Source organism: Xenopus laevis, chromosome 7S (assembly GCF_017654675.1).
Source record: "Xenopus laevis strain J_2021 chromosome 7S, Xenopus_laevis_v10.1, whole genome shotgun sequence".
NCBI lineage: Eukaryota > Metazoa > Chordata > Amphibia > Anura > Pipidae > Xenopus > Xenopus laevis.
The window spans coordinates 78,929,601-78,952,319 of NC_054384.1; the positions used below are offsets into that span (position 1 = coordinate 78,929,601).

Sequence of the window (22,719 nt, forward strand, 5' to 3'; positions counted from 1 at the left end):
CCTATTAATAACATTGGAATCAACCATCATTTTTACTGGCCAGGTGGCAATCCTATCTGCAAATGACTTTAATTCAGTATAACCAGTAACTGTATGAGCTATATCATTTTCCAGAAACAGATCACCTCTGTGAAAATATATTAAATATTTAAGGGGATCTAAACTTAAAAAATAAATTGATGTAACTATTTCTATGAACACTTTACAATGTATTTTTTTTTTTATTTTTTAGTGGTATCAGTGTTATTAGCAGTTCTAGACAGTTTTAGACCAGACAGTTTGGTCAGTAGCTTTCTTTCAAGGTCAGTGACCCTAACCTTTTTGCACTTTTCTGTGCCAACCCAACATTGTGGATAGAGTTGCCACCGGGGCCGGTATTACAAATTTACCGGCAATGCAGTTGCCGGTAATTTGTAATACCCTTTAATAAAAGCCCCTGGCCTGCCCCCAATTCGCACAGAACTTACCTTTTTTCCAGCGCTGTGGACATCTCTGCGATGTTGCTGCGCCCCTTTTGCAGCATGCCACGTAGCTCCGTCCCCTTTTTGGGTCACGGACCGCCCCCTTTTGGTGCCCGCCCCCCACTGGCCAGTAATATTTTTCAGTAAAGGTGGCAACCTTAATTGTAGAATGAGGGACGAAAAGGTCTGCCGTGCCTAGTGTGTTGAAAATTTGTTTATCCATGCCGCTTTGTGACCACGCTCCTATATGCCACACCCATTTTACACACCCCACTCCAGATATGTCCATATAATCAGTAAATAAAATGGATAAAGAGCATAGTAACCCCAATCATGCCAGTTTATCCCTGAATACAATGGATAAAGGACAAATTAACCCCACATTCGCCAGCATAATCACTAAATAAAATGGATAGTAACCCCAGACAAGGCAGTGTAACTTCTACAGAAAATGAATAATCAGCGTATTAACCCCAGAAAAGCCAGTATGATCAGTGCAAAAATAGCCAGTGAGCACTCCATAAATTCCAGACATGCCAGTGAGATAAAAGCATAACCTCATGTCCATTTGCACAAAACGAATACTAAAACCAAAACACTTTCCCATTCTGCTTAGCTTTCTTTCTGCCCCCTCTCTCTGCTTCCTGTATCTAAAGAAACATGGCCATCTTGTATTTTTTGTTCAGCTGCAGGAAGCAGAGTGTTAGCCAGGAGGAACAAAAGAGAAGCCAAGGACAACCAGGGACAGCTGGACTGTTTTGCAAAAAGCATGACAGTTGGGAAGTATTCTAAGCAAATCCTCTATAGTCAGTTATCCCCAGGATGGCTGACTCCTGCTTTAGGACATAGCTTCTGAGCCAGCTTTAGGCATACAATGTAATACAACTCCTGCCCTGCCTTGTTCCATAGCGAAGCAATGGAATCTGACACCTGAAGTCTTTCTCTAGGGAGTGGAGGAGCACAGAGTCTCTGAAAGGCAGATGCATTTCAAAGTCCCTCAACCCTACGGGTCCAGGTTGGCATCTCTGTGCTTTTGAGGCACAATGGGATTTGTGGATAGTGATGTATTAGGCTAAGGATCCCCCTACCCCCTTCCGTTGTGCTTACCACCAACCTAAATAAAAACCTGAATAACGACACGGAGACTTCTTAAGGTGGCAAAATCTGTGGAGGTCACGTATTTTATTAACAAAGTTATATATATATGTGCCAAGGACTAGGTACACCCTGACCACCAGCTGCGGCTCCTATAATCGCCAAGAACGTGGGCCTGGTGCCCACACCGTACCAAACAGTTATTTTAGAGAGCAGGGATCATGGGGCAGAGCGCCCGCTGTTGACCAACCAGTAGCCCATCCCCCTGCTCCCTATCATGTGCAATAATGGCGCTAACCCAGCCTCTCGCATGACACAGACAAGACCGTGCAGTCAAAGTCTGCTCCACACTCGCGACTTTCCGAGGGTAGGCCTGCACTTCACTGAAAAAACCATCCATCTTCCTGGAGCCGCACTGATGCCTTGTCACTGAAAACGCAGCTGTGTCAGGGTGGTACCTATTGACCTACACAGATAATGGTGCCCCAGAGGAAGGCAAAAAACTCAGGTGCTTTTTTGGCCAATTAGCAGCCTGATGAAAAATTCCTTCCTGACCCCATAAGGGCGATCGGTTGCTAGAAACCCTGGAGCACCGTCTTTTCGTATCTTCTTGCTCTTTACCTGGGATGGGAGGGTGGGAGAAAGAAAAAACAGGTTATGTTTTACTGGCCTCCTGCTCCTCCTTAAAAAGCCCCTTCCTGGCTTACCTGCCCCCTGGCTCCGCCCTTCAGCCCGCCCCCTTTTTTCCCGCCGAAAAGGGGGACCTATTGTTGTAACTCCCTGTGAGAGAGAGTGGGGGCTGACAGCCGATACTCACAATACACATCTAGCGGGGGAGGGGGCCTAGCCTAAACTCATCTCGACCCTATGTGGGCCTCGTTCCTCCTAGGCTAAGGATCCCCCTACCCCCTTCCGTTGTGCTTACCACCAACCTGAATAAAAACCTGGAATAACGACACGGAGACTTCTTAAGGTGGCAAAATCTGTGGAGGTCACGTATTTTATTAACAAAGTTATATATATATGTGCCAAGGACTAGGTACACCCTGACCACCAGCTGCGGCTCCTATAATCGCCAAGAACGTGGGCCTGGTGCCCACACCGTACCAAACAGTTATTTTAGAGAGCAGGGATCATGGGGCAGAGCGCCCGCTGTTGACCAACCAGTAGCCCATCCCCTGCTCCCTATCATGTGCAATAATGGCGCTAACCCAGCCTCTCGCATGACACAGACAAGACCGTGCAGTCAAAGTCTGCTCCACACTCGCGACTTTCCGAGGGTAGGCCTGCACTTCACTGAAAAAACCATCCATCTTCCTGGAGCCGCACTGATGCCACCCAATGGAAAAGAAGGGAAGGGTGCCACCTATCCTTTTCCATGGCCCACCTAGACCTCCTGCGACCTCCACCATTCTTCTATATAATTCCTGAAGTTTGCCCAGAACAAATCCAAACCTTCCTCTGTCAAATGTACTTTATCCTTTCTAAAAAGCTGTGTTTGTCGGTACCTTATATTGTCATGTCTAATTACCCCGTTACCTGAGGAACACATGATCTTGTGCATGGCCCGGTTTACTTTTTTCCTGGCTCTTTCAATGCCCTGGGGGGAAACTGCAAAGTTCCAGCCGTGCTCTAGGTGAGGCTCAAACTCACAACCTCGGCATTGCCCAACAGATACTGCCATATAAGTACCGCGCGCTAACCGATTGCGCCACTGGAGCCCTCGACGAAAGAAAAAACAGGTTATGTTTTACTGGCCTCCTGCTCCTCCTTAAAAAGCCCCTTCCTGGCTTACCTGCCCCCTGGCTCCGCCCTTCAGCCCGCCCCCTTTTTTCCCGCCGAAAAGGGGGACCTATTGTTGTAACTCCCTGTGAGAGAGAGTGGGGGCTGACAGCCGATACTCACAATACACATCTAGCGGGGGAGGGGGCCTAGCCTAAACTCATCTCGACCCTATGTGGGCCTCGTTCCTCCAACTCAAAAGGGATTGCCACCTTATGAAAATGTACAGTAACATTAACCAACTTTCCAATATACATTTACAAGAAATTTCAGTTTTTTTAATTGTAAATATAATTGCAAAAAAAAAAGCAGTATCCGTCTAGCTGGCTATATTAATTTCTACTACATTGTAGATAGTAAATGCAAATGTGTAGGGGAGTCTGCAAGTGATCAGACAGTAAATGCAAAAATGGTATCTTCCTCTCATGCAGGGTTAATCACTGAGGAAAGCCAATTTGTGTGGGACTACAAGTATTTATAATTGCTTGTCTCAGATCCTGTGCCAGCCCTCATCTTCACTTTAAATCACACACTAGCACTATTCTAGTGAGCACAACCCACCATCTTGCTTCTGTTTTGAACTGAGCACATAAACAGTAGAAAAAAACTTCTGCTTTCCACAGCCGCAAAATGTACTTTGGACATCTGGGGAGATGCTGCTGCACTCAAGAGAATAATGCACCAGACCAGTCCCCAAAATGCTTCTCCACCAGCTATAAAGTGAATTGCTGGTGATAAAATATGAATTTCTTCGTTTTTTCCTAAAATCACCTTTGTTCACATTTGCATTAACTTTTAGTATGATGTAGAGAGTGATATTCTGATACAATTTGCTATTGGTTTAAAAATTTTATTATTTGTTGTTTCTGAGTTAATCAGTTTTTCTATTCAGCAGCTCTCCAGTTTGCTGTTTCATCAATCTGATTGCTAGGGTCCAAATTACCCTAGCAACCATGCACTGATTTAAACAAGAGCTTTGAATATGTATAGGAGATGGCCTGAATAGAAAGATGAGTAATAAAAATTAGTAATAAAAATAAATGTGTAGCCTTACACGGCATTTGATTTTAGATGGGGTCAGTGACCCCCATTTCAAAGTTGGAAAGACTCAGAAGAAGAAGGCAAATCAATAAAAAACTATACAAAATAAATAATGCAAACAAACTGCAAAGTTGCTTACAATTGTCCATTGTATAACACTAATAGTTAACTTAAAAATGAAGTGTTATGTATGTTTTACCACACCTCTTGTGTGTCATTGCCCTAAGGGCTCTGGCAGACCAGGATATTTGTTAAATCTTCATTATGTACCATCTGAGATTTTGTGAGGTTTGTCACCCATGCTAGAACAGATTTACTGCGGGTAACAAAGTCTGCCTTAACTCAGGTCATTAATTCAGAATCAGAACTTATATTATTAGGTGCATTTCCCATGGCCATCTGTGTCTGCTATTAGCAAGAGGTGGCAACCCTATAGGAAGTGATGTGACCATATGTTACCATTGGCAGTACGGTATTTATAAGGCAGGAGTGGATGTGTAAACCTCTGATGTTAGAAAATAACTAGTTTTCAGTCTGTGCCAGGCAGATAAGCATGGCTGGGTTTACATAGCGGGCGCCCCTAGGCCTGCTGTCATTTGTCACCCTCTTTCCGTCCCTTTTATTCATGCACATATGCAAATTTTAATCAGGTCTGGAGCACCTGGGATTGGCACACAGGAGATTGAAAAAAAATATTGTACTTTCTACGCATCCCCATTTCTGAACCAATGTGGTTGGACAGCGTGCCGTCCCCTTAAATCCTGCCACCCGTGGCCCGGGCCTTGGTGGCCTTTTCACAAATCCGGGCCTGAAGATAAGCACCAATCTCTTCCCTATACATTACTATATCACATGGATCCTGGGGGAGGAGAATACATCCCTGGCATGTGCTAATATTCTATTGGATTCTGATGGCTGCCAAGGCCCGTCCCTTAGTTAAGATTCGCTTTTGAGTTGCTAGGTAAACAGCATGAGTAGAGATGGCGGCCCCCTGCAAAATCACAAGAACCTCTCAGCACTACACGGGCCGAGTAAAAAAAGCAGCTTTGCAATGGTAATAAATGGGCGGAGTAACTGGGTGGGGGGGTTAGTGAAATATATATCAGTGTGTCTGAGGTCTCGGTCTCTGAGTTCTGTAACCAGTCAGCACATGCTTTAACATACACACCATTCACTGACTTAAACCCACAGCAGAATCCTCCAAAGGGAATTTATTTTCATATAAATGGTAAATTGATCAGTGTCCCACTGTTCTCCCTTATAGCTCTTAGCAGTACCCCCAGTAGCCACAGCATTCATGTCCTCTGTAGATACTGTCGGCAAGTAAAAATCCGATGGCACACAGGTCTGCAAGAAATCTTTAATGTTTATTTTTAAGCGGAGCGCAATGCAACGTTTCGGGGAGAAAACCCCTTTGTCAAGCATACAGAATCAACAAGGAAGTGCCAATAAATACACAAGTAAATCATTCAATTAAAGTGTCATAATTACATGACCAATCAATTCAAGTGAAAATGCCATATAAAACACATAAATGAGCAATATAAAACCAGTGCGCGTGCATAGTGATACATACTAATATAATAAAGTGTCGGTGCTAAGTGCAATAAAATCCAACATTTATCCAAAAAGGCAAAATAAGTATGATGCCATACCATAACTCCTAGAAATTTTTAAATTGAGAGATATACTCACAATGAACTCACAACTGTACCCCCATTTGCCTTAACTATCGATGTATTTAGGTTCATTAGATCACTTAAATTGAAAGTATTTTTTTCTGATAAACCAACCACTGTGCAGAAGGATAAAATGTTACCAACTTTAAAATCTAAACTAGCTGCAAAAAGTAACTATATACCTCCTGGGGGTTTCCCCTCAATTGACACATTTGAGTCAATATTAAAGGGATCCTGTCATCGGAAAACATGTTTTTTTCAAAACACATCAGTTAATAGTGCTACTCCAGCAGAATTCTGCAATGAAATCCATTTCTCAAAAGCGCAAACAGATTTTTTTATATTCAATTTTGAAATCTGACATGGGGCTAGACATATTGTCAATTTCCCAGCTGCCCCAAGTCATGTGACTTGTTTCTGCACTTTAGGAGAGAAATGCTTTCTGGCAGGCTGCTGTTTTTCCTTCTCAATGTAACTGAAGGAGTCTCAGTGGGACATGGGTTTTTACTATTGAGTGTTGTTCTTAGATCTACCAGGCAGCTGTTATCTTGTGTTAGGGAGCTGTTATCTGGTTACCTTCCCATTGTTCTTTTGTTTGGCTGCTGGGGGGAAAAGGGAGGGGGTGATATCACTCCAACTTGCAGTACAGCAGTAAAGAGCACAAGTCACATGACTTGGGGCAGCTGGGAAATTGACAATATGTCTAGCCCCATGTCAGATTTCAAAACTGAACATAAAAAAATCTGTTTGGTCTTTTGAGAAATTGGTTTAAGTGCAGAATTCTGCTGGAGCAGCACTATTAACTGATTCATTTTGAAAACATTTTTTTTTCCCATGACAGTATCCTTTTAACACAGGAGTTTAGCAAATTGCCTCAGAGTAAAATTAACAGGACCCATAACAATTTGACCAGGGAAGCTTTGAAAGCATTGCAGGCTAACACCTCCATTACTATCACCAAGGCCGATAAAGGTGGGGGAATTGTAATGTTGAATACAACAAATTATGTGCGGGAGGCTCTTCGACTTTTAAATAACCCCCTACATTACAAAAAATTGACACGAGATCCAACTTTGAAATTTAAGGAGGAACTAAACATTTTGCTGAATGAGGCCACTCTTGATGGTATTATTTCTGATGAAATCGCCTAATTGTTGTTAATCCAGGCCCCTAAAACACCGTACATTTATTTTCTGCCGAAAATACATAAGGACCTTGAGAATCCCCCAGGGCGTCCCATTGTATTCCAATGTAGGGTCTATTTGGCAGCCCCTAGCCATTTTTGTCGATTCATACCTACAGGAGGTGTTACCATCTTTGAAACCATGTTTAACTGGTACTGGTGATTTCTTAAATAGGGTGGAGAACACATCAATGCCAGAAGAACATTTTTTACTTTGCTCACTCGATGTGAAGACCTCTATACATCAATTCCCCATGAGGAAGGCATTGAGTGCGCTCGGACCTATTTATCCTAGGGATCAACACCTACACATATAATACATTTTTTGTGCACACTGCTCGAATGCGTACAAACTAATAATTATTTTGACAGGGCTGCGTAATGGGGGCTAATATGGCTCCGGCGTATGCCAATATATTTATGGATCAATTTGAGAAAACTTTTATATTGTCACATACTGAATACTCGGGCCACATACACTCCTTTATGAGGTATGTGGACGATATGTTTTTTCTATGGACAAGCAGTTTGGATAATTTAATTAAATTTGTTGAACATGTGAACAGTGTGCATAACTCTATTAAATTTACTTTTGAATCACATGTGAGTGAGTTGCACTTCCTGGATGTGAACATCAAATGACAGGGGAATAGGTTCATTACATCATTGTACACTAAACCAACGGATAAGAACAACCTGTTTCGTCCAACCAGTTATCATCCATCAGGGGTGTTTAGGGGTCTCCCTAAGAGCCACCTATTAAAGGAAAACTATACCCCCAAAATGAACACTTAAGCAACAGAGAGTTCATATCATATTAAGTGGCATATTAAAGAATCTTACCAAACTGGAATATATATTTAAGTAAATATTGGCCTTTTACATCTCTTGCCTTGAGCCACCATTCCGTGATGGTCTGTGTGCTGCCTCAGAGATCACCTGACCAGAAATACTACAACACTAACTGTAACAGGAAGAAGTGAGGAAGCAAAAGGCACAACTCTGTCTGTTAATTGGCTCATGTGACCTAACATGTATGGTTTGTTGGTATGTTTGTGAGTACAGTGAATCCTACGATCCCAGGGGGCGGCCCTTATTTTTTAAAATGGCAATTTTCTATTTAGGATTACCCAATGGCACATACTACTAGAAAAGTATATTATTATGAAAATGGTTTATTTACATGAAGCAGGGTTTTACATATGAGCTGTTTTATGCAATATCTTTTTATAGAGACCTACATTATTTGGGGGGGTATAGTTTTCCTTTAAGGGTAAAACGCATCACTTCTGGTGATGAGTTGTTTGAACTCGAGGCATCTAAAGTCATTAAGAAATTTGTGGATAAAGGGTATAATGAAATTACTACAGATTAAAGGGGAAGTTTCAAGGATTCCCCGTAAAGATACCCTAAGTAAGGGTAAGAAAACAGGAATAAACAGTACACGGATCCCATTTATTTCTACCTTCGATACGAATTCCGTAGAATGCAAGAAAATAATTACAAGAGGATCCAAAAATAGGACACCTATTTTATCTTCCCCCAGTATTTTCGTATCGAAGAGGTAAAAATATTGGGGATCTTATTAAACCGCGACATACTCAGAAAAGAGATCTACACCAAATGACTAACACCAAAGTAACCTTTCCCTATAGACAATGTGGACACTGTAATGGTATTATTGCTGGAGATGTGGTGATGCACCAATCATTGGGGACCAAACATCAAGTGAACTGCTTTTCCACTTGTGACAGTCACAATGTTATATATTGTATAAAATGCCCGTGTGGTAAATCCTATGTAGGACAAGCCACAAGACCGATAAAAATTTGTTTAAATGAACATAAATCGGTGATACGTAATTTTAAAACAGACAAAGTCGGCGAGGTTAAAGAAAAGGGCAGGACAAAAAAAGAGACACTGTTGGCCATGCATTTTTTTACTCAGGGCCATCAGGTGTCACAAGTGAGATGGCAAATAGTGGAAAAAGTAACCACTAGGCAAGGGCAGGATATGAAAATGCTTTTACTCCAAAGGGAGTGTTATTGGATTTGGCTTCTTCAAAATAAGGGACTTAATGAAGATTTCAATATGTCTTGCTTTTTGTAGATTAAATGGATAAGATGATTTTATTGTACAAAATTTTTTTCTTTTACAGATGAATACTACAAAGTTCAGCGTAATTATTTATCAGGGTCAGCTATTCCTTGCTCCTGTTATCCCTATATAGGGTAAGACTAACTCTACATAAATACTTATTGTGTGTTAAACTAATAGATTTTGAAAAGATATGACTTCATTGTGAGTATATCTGTCAATTTAAAAATTTCTAGGAGTTATGGTATGGCATTATACTTATTTTCCCTTTTTGGATAGATGTTGGATTTTATTGCACTGTATCACTTAGCACCTACACTTTATTATATTAGTATGTATCACTATGCATGCGCGCTGGTTTTATATTGCTCATGTATGAAAAAGTGTTTTATATGGCATTTTCACTTGAATTGATTGGTCAAGTAATTATGACACGTTAATTGAATGATTTACTTGTGTATTTATTGGCACTTCCTTGTTGATTCCGTATGCTTGACAAAGGGGGGGTTTTCTCACCGAAACGTTGGGTTGCACTCCGTTTAAAAATAAATAATTGAAGATTTCTTGCAGACCTGTGAGCAATTGCGCTCACTGCGCTAGAGATGCGCCCCCCCCTGGACCCTTGTCTGCGATTTTAAGGTAAGCACGACGGCCAGGTGGGGCGGCATTTTAAACGCTGCCTCAGGCGGCAAAACAGCCTGGAGCGCGCCTGGAGGTCCTGCACTGTTCCCACTCTGTAGCTACTGTTACACACATGTTAGTGGTAATATCTGATGCTTTGAACTGAGATGGAAATGACGCTGTCCTTAAGATACATTCAATTTATGGTCCCTGATGTTGGCCTGGGCTAGCAGGACACTCGGGAAAAACCGAGTTGGCCCCGACCATCGTGGCACCTGCCTGCCAAGACCCTTTAACACTGAAAACTGCTGGTGCTCCACCAACCCACCACCCGATTGCAGGGAGAAGTAAAAAGTACTTGGGGAAGGGGTGTCAGGTATCACATTTGGAGGATCTTATAAATGGGTGGGGGCCCCAAGGTGGCAGCCCTGCCCCAGATACTCCTGTACAATATTGGTGGTCCCACTTAAATTCTCTTGCAGCTGCTTGTTGTCCACAGTTTGTGTGTAATACTATTTTAATTTACTGAAGGAGGAAGCAGTTTTATGGCTACCAGTTAGATCATTTGTCTCTGCTTTTTTTGCGGTTTGTAATATTTTGAGTGTACTTCATAAAAAATCCACAGAGTGGCAGCAGTGTTCCAGTGGTTTCGCTTTGGTTCAAATGGCCATGAAAGAAAATAAACAGATGAGTAGCTAAAATCATGAATCATGTAACAGTGAAGTGGCTATTTCACAACCAGGGCTAGCCTTGAGAATGGGGTTGGCATTCCAGATTACAGGTATTCACCTACAAACTGAGCAAGCACTGTGTTCCTTTGGAATCATGTAGGGGTTTAACTGTGACATACACAACTTTTTTTTCTACATTCAGTGGCTCTCGTTCGTCAGTGTGCAGAGCTCCATACAGTATGCTGTTATTATCTTTAGTTTTACAGCGTGGCCTTGTTTTGGACTTTGCAACACTTGAAACATTTAATGGCTAACTTTCATAGTTACAAACTTTACTTCAGTCTTCAGTGGCTAATGGAGATGTTTTACAGGTTTTTAGACCTGAGCCTGACATTTTTTTACTGCTAGACATCTCAGTCATGACATTTGTCAATTGCCTGTTGCAAATCAATGGCTCACATAGGAGTCAGTTTGCTAGAACCACCTCCTTCCTCCTTAACCCAGCAGTCAAAATGTCCTATGAGGTGTACAAAGTGCAAAAAAGGTTGCAATTGGCCATTATATTAGCATACTGTGTGGAGCAATTTAAGAACATCTGTATGCCTTTGCTCTCCTTTTCAGAGTGCAGAGACCTGCGGCATGTCCCTTGAACCAAGTGCTGTCTGTGTAAGGCCTGTATGCATCCCCCCACCCACCCCCTACTCTGCATATCATTTAGATGTACAGTGTATGTCTAAGGGGGTTAGTTATTAAAGTCCGAATGGCAGAAAATTTGATTTACTATACCCAGTGCATGGAAAAAGTTAGAAAATCCGGCATCTCAGACCTGTCGAGGTTGTCAATAAGTCAATTGGAGAAGTCCCGAAGATATCCTAATCTGCGATGGGTTTCGTGCAAAAATCCAAAGATTTTGTGGTTTTCGTGCTAAGAATCCAAAAAACAGAGTTTCCAGGCAGAAAAATTCTTTGATTTGAATTCGAGTTTTTTACTGCACTGGAGTATTTCGGGAAAATGTATTGATACATAAGGGGAAATAACCCAACGGGATTTGGTCGGAGTATATTTCAGAAAATAATGAGATAAATTTGGATTTTGATAAATAACCCTCCTAAATGTTTTGCAAGTCAGGGAGCATCAGTGCAGGTGGTAAGGACATGGTTGCTACACCTCCTGATGCTGCCCCAATCAGCAAACCCAGGGGTGCAAGTGCAGATGAGCATTAAGGGGCATTTGTGTCCCTTACTGCTCCAGCACTTGCACCCCTAGGTTAAGTAAATGAACCCATTTGCCTTTATTTATATATAGGGTTTAATATCTCAATAAACTATATGAAAATAATAATGACTATTTATAAAACAGCCGCTGCAGCTTGTTGAATTCTGTGCAATGACAATGCCACATTAAAGCTCCATACTACCCCTCGCCGCAGATTCTTCCAGCAAAGTCGCACGCATCCATCTTCCACGTCCTCTGTAAGCTGACTGGGAGATAGGTATTTCTGCGCTTGCTGATCTCTCAGTCAGCTTACCGAGGAGCCAGAAGATGGATGCGTGTGACTTCGCTGGAAGAATCTGCGGTGAGAGGTAAGTATGGAGTTTGGGGCATTTCCCTGGGGGGGTAGTTAGCCTGGGGACTTAGGAGGGAGGGGGGTCTACCTGGGGTGGGGGGTACAGTTTTTTTCCCCACAGGCTGAATTCTCCTTTAAGGGAAGGTTGGTAGTTTTGCAGACAGACTAACTGTTGTTTTTTGTTTCCCACCCTCCCTCCCTAGGTGAAGAAGGATCCAAAGGAAGGTGCTCCAGGGTACTTCGTGACTGATCACCATGAAGGGGTCAGGAAGGAATTTTCCTCATAGTGCTAATTGGCTTCAAAGCACTAGAGTTTTTGCCTTCCTAAGGGGTACCATTAATTCACTGGTGTGTATCGGACTTTGACTGAATGGTCTTGTCTGAGTCATGCAAGAGGCCAGTTAGCGCCATTTGCACACAATGTTGGGAGCAGGGGATGGGCTACAGTTTGGTTACAGAGGGTGCTTTGCCCCATGATCCCTGCTCCCCGGTTTTATGGTATGGGCAGTGTGCCCATGTTTTAGCCGCAGCTGGGGTCAGGGTGTACCTAGTCATTTTTTGTTAAATTGTTAAAAAAAAGCTGTGACCTCCACAGATTTTGCCACCATATATGTCTCTGTGTTTATTCTGTATAGTAGGGACACACTATGAGGGGATGGGGGGGGGGGGTCCTTGCCTAAGATGACTAGCGTACAAACACAAGTGCAACATAAAAGGTCTAAAACAGCACATTGGCGTATTGTTTCTTCAAAAATCCAACCGTAATGAGTCCAAAATATTTGCATTAATTTGCATTGCAATTTTCTAAGTGCTGAAGCAGTTTCCACCTACTTTTACTAATCACTTGCAAGTTGTAAAACAAGTTTTTCTTATTGAATTGACCTGTGAATGGTGTATATGTGTGTGATTCTCTAGGTGCAAGTTAGCTGCATGTAAGTACAGTACATCTTCCTCAAGGCAGGTGCTAATTCCAGGTGTTATGTCCATGTGCACTGTACTTATTTATCTTTTCTTGCATTTTTGATCATCAGCAGAATTTTCTTGGCTGAAAACTTTCTTATGGTATTTAGTTGTACAATCCTACACAAGGAGACATTGGGACTCATTTACAACCTTATGGACAGGGTGCAAAAAACAGACAGAAACTACCCTGGTTTTACCCTGGCAATTAGCATCTCATCCCATGCTTAGCACTCTCAGGTTTTCGGATTTTAAAATGAGTGTAAACATCTGCACCTCACCTGTTGAATATGATGCTGCCTGCATTCAGCAGTGTTGGATAAAAAAGATTCAGGCATCCTACCACCGACTTGGACATCATTTAGGGAGGAACAGTGGGTGAAGGATGTAGTGGGCCCTTTAATTATGGCTGCCTATGGCAGGTGTCAATTACAGGGCTGCACTGATGTCCCCTGTTGTAAGTGGTCTGTAACTACATAGTTAAATCGGGTTGAAAAAAGACAAAGTCCACCAAGTTCAACCCCTCCAAATGAAAACCCAGCATCCATACACACACCCCTCCATACTTTCACATAAATTATATATACCCATACCTATACTACTATAGAGTTTAGTATCACAATTGCCTTTGATATTATGTCTGTCCAAAAAATCATCCAAGCCATTCTTAAAGGCATTAACTGAATCAGCATCACAACATCACCCGGCTGTGCATTCCACAACCTCACTGTCCTGACTGTGAAGAACCCTCTACGTTGCTTCAAATGAAAGTTCTTTTCTTCTAGTCTAAAGGGGTGGCCTCTGGTACGGTGATCCACTTTATGGGTAAAAAGGTCCCCTGCCATTTGTCTATAATGTCCTCTAATGTACTTGTGAGGTGTAATCATGTACTCTCGCAATCGCCTTTTATCCAGAGAAAACAACCCCAACCTTGACAGTCTACCCTCATAATTTAAGTCTTCCGTCCCTCTAACCAATTTAGTTGCACTTAGTCTTTGCAGTCTCTCCAGCTCATTTATATCCCTCTTAAGGACTGGAGTCCAAAACTGAACTGCATATTCCAGATGAGGCCTCACCAGGGACCTATAAAGAGCCATAATTATGTTTTCATCCCTTGAGTTAATGCCCTTTTTTATACAAGACAAAACTTTATTTGCTTTAGTAGCCACAGAATGACACTGCCCAGAATTAGACAACGTGTTATCTACAAAAAACCCTAGATCCTTCTCAATTAAGGAAACTCCCAACACACTGCCATTTCGTGTATAACTTGCTTTAATATTATTTTTTTTAACCTTGCATTTATCAACATTGAACCTCATTTTCCAGTTTGCTGCCCAGTTTTCCAGTTTAGACAAATCAATCTGCTAAGTGGCAGCATCCTGCATGGAACCTATAGTTCTGCACAATTTAGTATCATCTGCAAAAAATAGAAACAGTACTTTCAATGCCCACCTCCAGGTCATTAATAAACAAGTTGAAAAGCAAAGGACCAAGTACAGAGCCCTGCGGTACTCCACTAACAACACTGGTCCAATTATAAAATGTTCCATTTACCACCACTCTTTGTAGTCTATCTTTTAGCCAGTTCTCTATCCAGGTACAAATACTATGTTCCAGGCCAACATTCCTTAATTTAACCAGTAACCTTTTGTGTGGCACTGTATCAAATGCTTTAGCAACGTCCAAGTAAATCACATCCACTGCCATCCCAGAATCAAGGTCCCTGCTCACCTTCTCATAAAAATAAACTGTTAGTCTGGCAAGATCTATTACGCATAAAACCATGCTGGCACACACTCATAGTATTATGATTTGCTATAAAGTCCAGTATGTTATCCTTTAATAACCCTTCAAAAAGCTTTCCTACCACTGACGTCAGACTTACTGGCCTTTAGTTTTGAGGCTGAGACCTGGATCCTTTTTTGCTGTGAAAGATGCACTTTGCTTAGTGCTCTAGCACTTGTGGCAGGGGATTTCATAAATGATCCATCGTGTGCCATTAGTCTAAATAGCAAACAGTGCTGCAGTTTGTCGCTTAAGTGTGCTACAAGGAACTGAATGGGGCAGAATAAGTAAATATTCATTACATATACAGTAAATGTCATAAATTCAAAGAATTATACTGATGATTTTTTTTCTCTAGTACAGACGTGCAAGTTTGTTATGTTGAAAGTAATTTTTAAACATAAAAGCACATTAAGGCATACTTTGACAATCAATATGACACCCAACGGTACTGCATAAAGATTTTAACCAGCAGTCCATCTATTTATTTTTCTTTTCAATATAAAAAGAACATTGTGACTGTACTCTGGTGCCATGTACCCATGCCGATTTTTGTTTGAATAACTAATTATAACATTAACAGATTGTGCCAAACTAAACTTCACACTGCAGCTGTAACATTGTTTAAGCTAAATCCAAAAGAAATATTTATGACTCACTGAGCATATTGTCTGCTGAGCGCCACGGAATCCTGCGAATTCTGATTTGCATGTACCTGCTTACAGAGGCTGACTTCACTTTAGCTTCTACAAACTTGCCATCTGATACACTGACTTAAAACAAAAAATAGCCTTTCAGGACAGCATGATGCAAACATTCATTCTTTGTATTGGCAAGCTGGGAAGCTTGTATTTTCTTTAAAAAAAAACTTTTTATAAATAAAGATAAAGCATGCACTTTTTTTTCCTTATGTGATGAAATGTATTTATACTGTACCCTCTATCATACCCTTAACCCAAGGGGATGCATTCACTGTATTTTTCTAGATATCTACAGTCAAGCAAAATATATAGTAGATGAGGCTTAAAGGAGAAGGAAAGGTCTTTTTACTTGGGGATGCCAAAAGTTAGGCACCCCCAAGTGATCACATTTACTTACATGAAACCCCGGGCCAGTGTTTCTATCAGTAGACAACTGCACTGGCCCGGGATTCTTCCAGTGAGCACTTTTGTATAACAATTTTTGTATAACAAATTTGAATCAGCACATTAGATCAAAAGGTAATTCAGTGTACACTTAAGGGCAGATTCCCTAAAGAGTGAAGTGACTAACGCTAGCGAAAATTCGCCAATGGAAATGGAAATGGTTTGCGTTACTGGGCTTCATTGGGTAACTTCCAATATGTCTCAACAGAGTGAAAATAGCTGACATCAAGGGGCCCATTTACTTAGTACGAGTGAAGGAATAGAATAAAAAAAACTTCGAATTTCGAATGTTTTTTTGGTTACTTCGACCATCGAATTGGCTACTTCGACCTTCGACTACGACTTTGACTTCGAATCGAACGATTCGAACTAAAAATCGTTCGACTATTCGACCATTCGATAGTCGAAGTACTGTCTCTTTAAAAAAAACTTCGACCCCCTAGTTCGCCACCTAAAACCTACCGAAGTCAATGTTAGCCTATGGGGAAGGTCCCCATAGGCTTTGGAACAATTTTTAGATCGAAGAAAAATCGTTCGATCGATGGATTAAAATCCTTCGAATCGAACGATTCGAAGGATTTAATCGTTCGATCTAAAGATTTTTCGTTTGTTCGATCAATCGTTCGATTGAACTATTTGCGGTAAATCTTTCGACTTCGATATTCAAAGTCAAAGGATTTAAATTCAACCATAAGTAAATTTGCCCCTAAAAGTTTGTGTCTTATCAAAGTGAAGATTCAGAACTTCCACTGAAAACATGAATTTTCATGGACTTAATAAAAATAACACTAAGGGGCAGATTTACCTAGGGTCGAATGTAAATCCTTCGACTTCGAATATCGAAGTCGAAGGATTTACCGCAAATAGCTCGAACGAACAATCGAACGAAAAATCCATTAAATCCTTCGAATCGTCCGCTTCGAAGGATTTTAAACCATCTATCGAACGGTTTTTTTTCGACCAAAAAGAGATTGCAAAGCCTATGGGGACCTTCCCCGTAGGCTAACATTGACTTCGGAAGGTTTTAGGTGGCGAACTAGGGGGTCGAAGTTTTTTTTAAAGAGACAGTACTTTGACTATCGAATGGTCGAATGATTTTTAGTTTGAATCGTTCGATTCGAAGTCGTAGTCAAAGGTTGAAGTAGCCAATTCGATGGTCGAAGTAGCCAAAAAAACATTCGAAATTCGAAGTTTTTTTATTCTATTCCTTCACTCGAGCTAAGTAAATGGGCCCCTTGGAGTCCTGCTCTTTGTTGGACACTGGAATGTATAATTTATGAAGGGTTTTATGTTCTCAAATATAGCTGAAAATAGCATTTGCTTACATACTGTATGGCTTACTGTACAACAGAAAACATTGGTTTGATCAAAGTTAGGTATAAAGTTGTTGGTAGTAATCAACCAAATATTTCATTAGACAGGAAGAATATCATATACAATGGAAAATCTGCATATTGAAAACATCTATGTTGTTCGCCTGCAGGCTGAATTTGCAGATACTCTACATCTGACCATATAACAGCATCCAACAAGATTGAAACAAGCTGTCTTCAAGTTTGGATATATGGCTCAGCACTATTAGGCTGTATCTGTGCTATAAAACCAGAGGTTCTGGATGTACAGTTAGCCACAGGGATATAAAGGAGAGATTTGCATGTCTTTGTCCATAATGCCTTATGTGGTTTAAAATCTCATTTTGGGTATTAAGGCAGTGCTATGAGTATGGCATGAGGCATGTGAATACCTTCTGGTTTCAGAATGCTTTACACTGCATACAGGCAGGGTTATTGGATCCTGATGAAATTAACTATAGTGTGCATAAATGTAGTAGGGACCTTAGATTGTAAATACCACTGATATGAATGGTGAAGTGGAACTCCAAAAGACTGCAAGCTGGCGATTCTGCCTAGACTAGATAGAAGGATCAATTAGAAAGATATGTTTTGGGTTGCTTTATAGCAAGAAAATACTTCTTTCACATTAATGTAAACTGGAAGTTTTCCAGGTTGACTTCTTTACAAGGATTTAGGGGCAGATTTATCAAGGGTTGAGGTGAATTCGTGAGAATTTTCGAAGTAAAAAAATTTGAAATTCGAAGTAATTTTTTGGATACTTCGACCATCGAATAGGATACTACGACTTTCGAATTTACTTCGAATTCGATTCGAAGTAAAATAGTTTGAATATTCGATATTCGAAGTACTGTCTCTTTAAAAAAACTTTGACTTCCAATAAACCTGCCGAAGTGCTATGTTAGCCTATGGGGACCTTCTAGACCAGTTTTCTAAGTCTTCACACATCGAAGTAAAATCGTTCAATTGTACGCTAAAATTGTTCGAAACAATTTTACTTCAATCGTTCGATGGGCAAAGTCGGTGAAAAATACTTTGACTTCGATATTCAAATTCAAAGTATTTCAATTCGATGGTCGAATTTCAAAGTATTTTTTCTTTGAAATTCGACCCTTGATAAATCTGCCCCTTAGTGTTGAAAAAGTTAAATGTAACTAAAAAGTATTTTAATGTGTTTAATATAGTCGATCTAGGAAAACTCTTAAAGGAACAGTAACACCAAAAAATGAAAGTGTTTTAAAGGAGTGACAAGACAATGTTCTGTCGCCCTGCACTGGTAAAACTTTGCTTCAGAAACACAACTATAGTTTATCTAAATACAGTAAGCTGCTGTGTAGCCATGGAGGCAGCCATTCAAAGCTGAAAAAGGAAGAAAAGGCACAGGATACACAGCAGATAACAGATAAGCTCTGTAGTATACACTGGAATTATTCAGAATTTATGTGAACTTATGCCAGGCATGGATTTGTGGCGAAATTCCGCACTTTGCCACCTGCAATTTTTTTTGTGAAAAATGCGGCAAAAATTCCCAGTGGGAAATTTCACTGTGACAAAAGCAGCTAAGACAAAATGGTTACTGAGACAAAAAAAGTCTCCTCCATAAAAAAAACACCCATTGACTTTAATGTATTTCGACAAAAAAGTCGCCAAGACAAAAAATTCGCCAGGACAAAATTGTCACTGAGACAAAAAAGTCACCATTAAAAAAACGCCCAATGACTTAAATGTATTTGAAGAGAGAAAAAATTGTTATGTATATAAAAAATTTGTTGTGTGTAAAAAAATTTTTGATGCCCATTGACTTCAATGCATTTTGTGATTTTTCGCCGTTTTGCGAATTTTTTCGCTCATCACTACTGACAGTATGTGTTATCTACTGTGTATCGCGTTCTTGAATGGCTGCCCCATGGCAACACAGTTGTTTGTTTATATAAACTATAGTTGTGTTTCTGTGCAGGGCAACAGTACATTTTATTGTTATTCCTGTAAAACACTTTAATTTTTTGCTGTTACTGTTCCTTTAAACCATTCAATTTAACATGTTCTATTTTCTTTTTCATGTTTCTTTTACACAGGACATGGTTTGCTAGTAGACAAAGAAGAACAAACATACAGTGCTTTTCACCATAGCAAGAAACATGGAGTAGGCCGGATGAAATTTATGTAACACTTCAGGCGAAAGACTAATGACATATCTGTATGCAGCTTGTCATTTTATTCAATTCGGCTGTTTACCAAAACCTTTCACAGATTACAACTGTCAAAAACACTAAACCGTGAGGAATGTAACATACAATTGGCAAGAAAGGGAGTTTCTACCTTAAATAATTACTTTTAATGTATAACAACTTGTAATAAACTTATAGTAGCTATAGAGGAAGGTTTGAACAGTTTCAATAGCCTATAGTAACCAATTCAATATTTGCTTTTATTATGATAACTGCATTAGACCAGAAATGGCTTCTCAGGAGTTCAGGAGGCAGTAAAGAACGAAAAAATTATAAATAATTGTTGGTGCCTATATGTTAAAGATCCCCAAATGATAAAGCCTGTGCCGTCACTCCTCTTAGCTGAATAATGCTCTGGTTGTAGTTTACTTCTTCCATTGCCACTCCTCCATGTTGCAAAAGGTATTCAGTCCCTTGCTGTTTCCTCGGCTGCACTCATGTGCAATATAGTTCAGGTATATGCTCCGTTATCCGGAAACCTATTATCCGGAAAGCTCCGAATTATGGAAAGGCCTTTGCCCATCGACTCCATTATAATCAAATAATTCAAATGTTGATCCTAACTTAGTTATAATATATCCTAATTGTATGCAAAAAATCCTATTGGGGTTAATGTTTAAATGATTTTTTAGTAGACTTAAGGCATGGAGATCTAAATAACAGAAAGATCCATTGTCCGGAAAACCCCAAGCCCTGAGCATTGCTGATAACAGGTCCCATAACTGTACTGAGCATGGCAGCCACAAAAGGCTGCTGGGACCTTTGAGAATATGGCATTGCTGCACTGGAATATCTATACCCCGTGCCAGTAAAATATTAAGTGAAAAAGAGCACTCACCCGGGAGTTTATGGTTAGCGATTGTTTATCACTGGGTCGGTGCCTAACATTTTGTCATCCCATTTTGATTTACACTTTCCTTGACCTTTAACTACATCATCCATTCTTGGCTGAGGTGATTTTCAGCAGAGATTTTCATCCATTTTTATAGTCCTTATCTCAGCATTTTGTAATAATAAAGTGACAGTACCTAAATGTTACCTACATGATCCTATTTTTGTAACAGAGAAAGGAGTCAGTTATTTATATCACTTATTTCTATAACACACACAAGTTACATGACACCTTGCAATGATTTTATGCCAATTAGGGATTTCACAAATTAACAAACAAGGGTTACAAAATAAGGGTTACTGTCTGCTCATTTTACACTGTAAAAAGATGGAAAATATATTTCATAATACCATATGATTTAGATTTTGATGATAGTTCCCCTTTAAATATAACTGTGACGCATCTAACCATTTCTAAATTCAGAAACCTCCACCCCTCCTTTAAAGGAGACAGAAAGCTACCAAAGAAGTTTATTGCCAATAGATTAGCCACAATAGTGCAATCTAGCACACTATATTTATTCTGTAGAATGCCTGAGTATACAGCTCTAGAAACTCTCTCATTTTAGGATAGCAGCTGCCATATTAACTTGGCGTGACATTACTTCCTACCTGAGTCTCTCCCTGCTCACTCATAGCTCTGGGCTCAGATTACAGGAGGAAGGGGGAAAAGGGAGGGGGAGAGAGGAGCAAACTGAGCATGCTCAAGCCCAAGCCCTGGAGGTTTAAGCTGAAAACAGGAAGCCCATGTGTACACAACAGAAGGAAATAATTTAGGTGTTTCTTTTGACTAAGCAGCATAACTTTGAGGGTTTACTGAAGTATATATATAGATCTTTCTGATAAAGCTTAATTAATTTTAGCCTTGCCATCTCCTTTTTTTGTGTGCTTATCTTCTTTCCTTGGTTTTATAAAAACAAAATATATAAAACTTAGTTAAACAAAAACATAACATCTTTCATGCTGGATAACAATTATACTTGCTGCTTTAAAAAAAAGAAATCAACATCCTATTTTCTAAATAAATAGATACTGACAAGGCAACTAAGATCAATATTAACAAATGAAAACCTATGAACGTGTTTTAAACTGCACAGTGTACACTGCACCTGTGTCAAGCAAGTTTAGTGTTTATCTGGAAACACTTGGCATGTGCTTTAGGTCATCTAATGCTAAATGTGTCTGCCAAGCGGATAGCATCACACTGAGTGCGCACGGTTTGCAGTCCAATGAAATGTGTTTTGACGTCATGCATTCCAAATGGGTTTCTAAAGCTTACAGTGTAATGCAAGCTGGCTCTCTGGCAGCCACAACTGGCCACATGTCATGTGGTTTCTTTCCTTGGCCCTTCAACTGTTGGGACTGGCACAGAAAGAACAGCAGGTGTGCCACATTTTATCAGAGGCCCATCTGAGAAAAGGGATATCCCACAGAAAGCACATTTTAAGTTTTCACATGTTCCCTGCATATGTGATTAATACGTGTTTAAAGGAAAACTATACCCCCCAAGCAATGTAGGTCTCTATAAAAAGATATTGCATAAAACAGTTCACATGTAAAACTCTGTTTCATGTAAATAAACCATTTTCATAATATACTTGTTTTAGTAGTATGTGCCATCGGGTAATCATAATTAGAAAATGTTGCCAATTTAAAAAATACGCCAAGATAATACGGTCCACAGTGCACCAAAACAAACCATACATGTTAGGTCACATGAGCCAATTAAAAGACAGAGTTCAGTCTTTTGCTTCCACACTTCTTCCTGTTACTGTTAGAGCTGTTCTATTTCTGGTCAGGTGATCTCTGAGGCAGCACAGAGACCATCACAAAATAGTGGTTCAAGGAAAGAGATGTAAAAGGGCAATATTTACTTAGATATATATTCCAGTTGGTAAGATTTTTTAATATGCCACTTAATTTGATATAAACTATCTGTTGCTTAAGTATTCTATTTGGGGGTATAGTTTTCCTTTCATTTAATTTTTCACTTTTAGATTGTGTATATAATATGAAAATACCAAATACACATGTATACCGGTCTAGTACAGTTAGAAGAGTGAAATCAAACTTCTTACTAGCTGCTTTGGCTAGCCAAACTGCGGCAGATTTTGCTAATGTTAGTACAGAACTTTCAAAAGACTTCATGCATCATAGA

The 22,719-nt window shown here is 40.1% G+C and overlaps 1 non-coding gene and 1 pseudogene across 1 annotated transcript; one reads left to right on the top strand and one right to left on the bottom strand.

Moving 5' to 3' along the window:
• Nucleotides 1-3,184: 3,184 nt before the first annotated feature.
• trnai-uau lies at nucleotides 3,185-3,277 on the bottom strand. The gene is given in 2 exon segments: nucleotides 3,185-3,220; nucleotides 3,240-3,277. It is a non-coding gene; the product is annotated as a tRNA-Ile (tRNA).
• Nucleotides 3,278-7,044: 3,767 nt separating this feature from the next.
• LOC108697241 overlaps nucleotides 7,045-22,719 on the top strand; it is a 145,674-nt pseudogene continuing 129,999 nt past the window's right edge.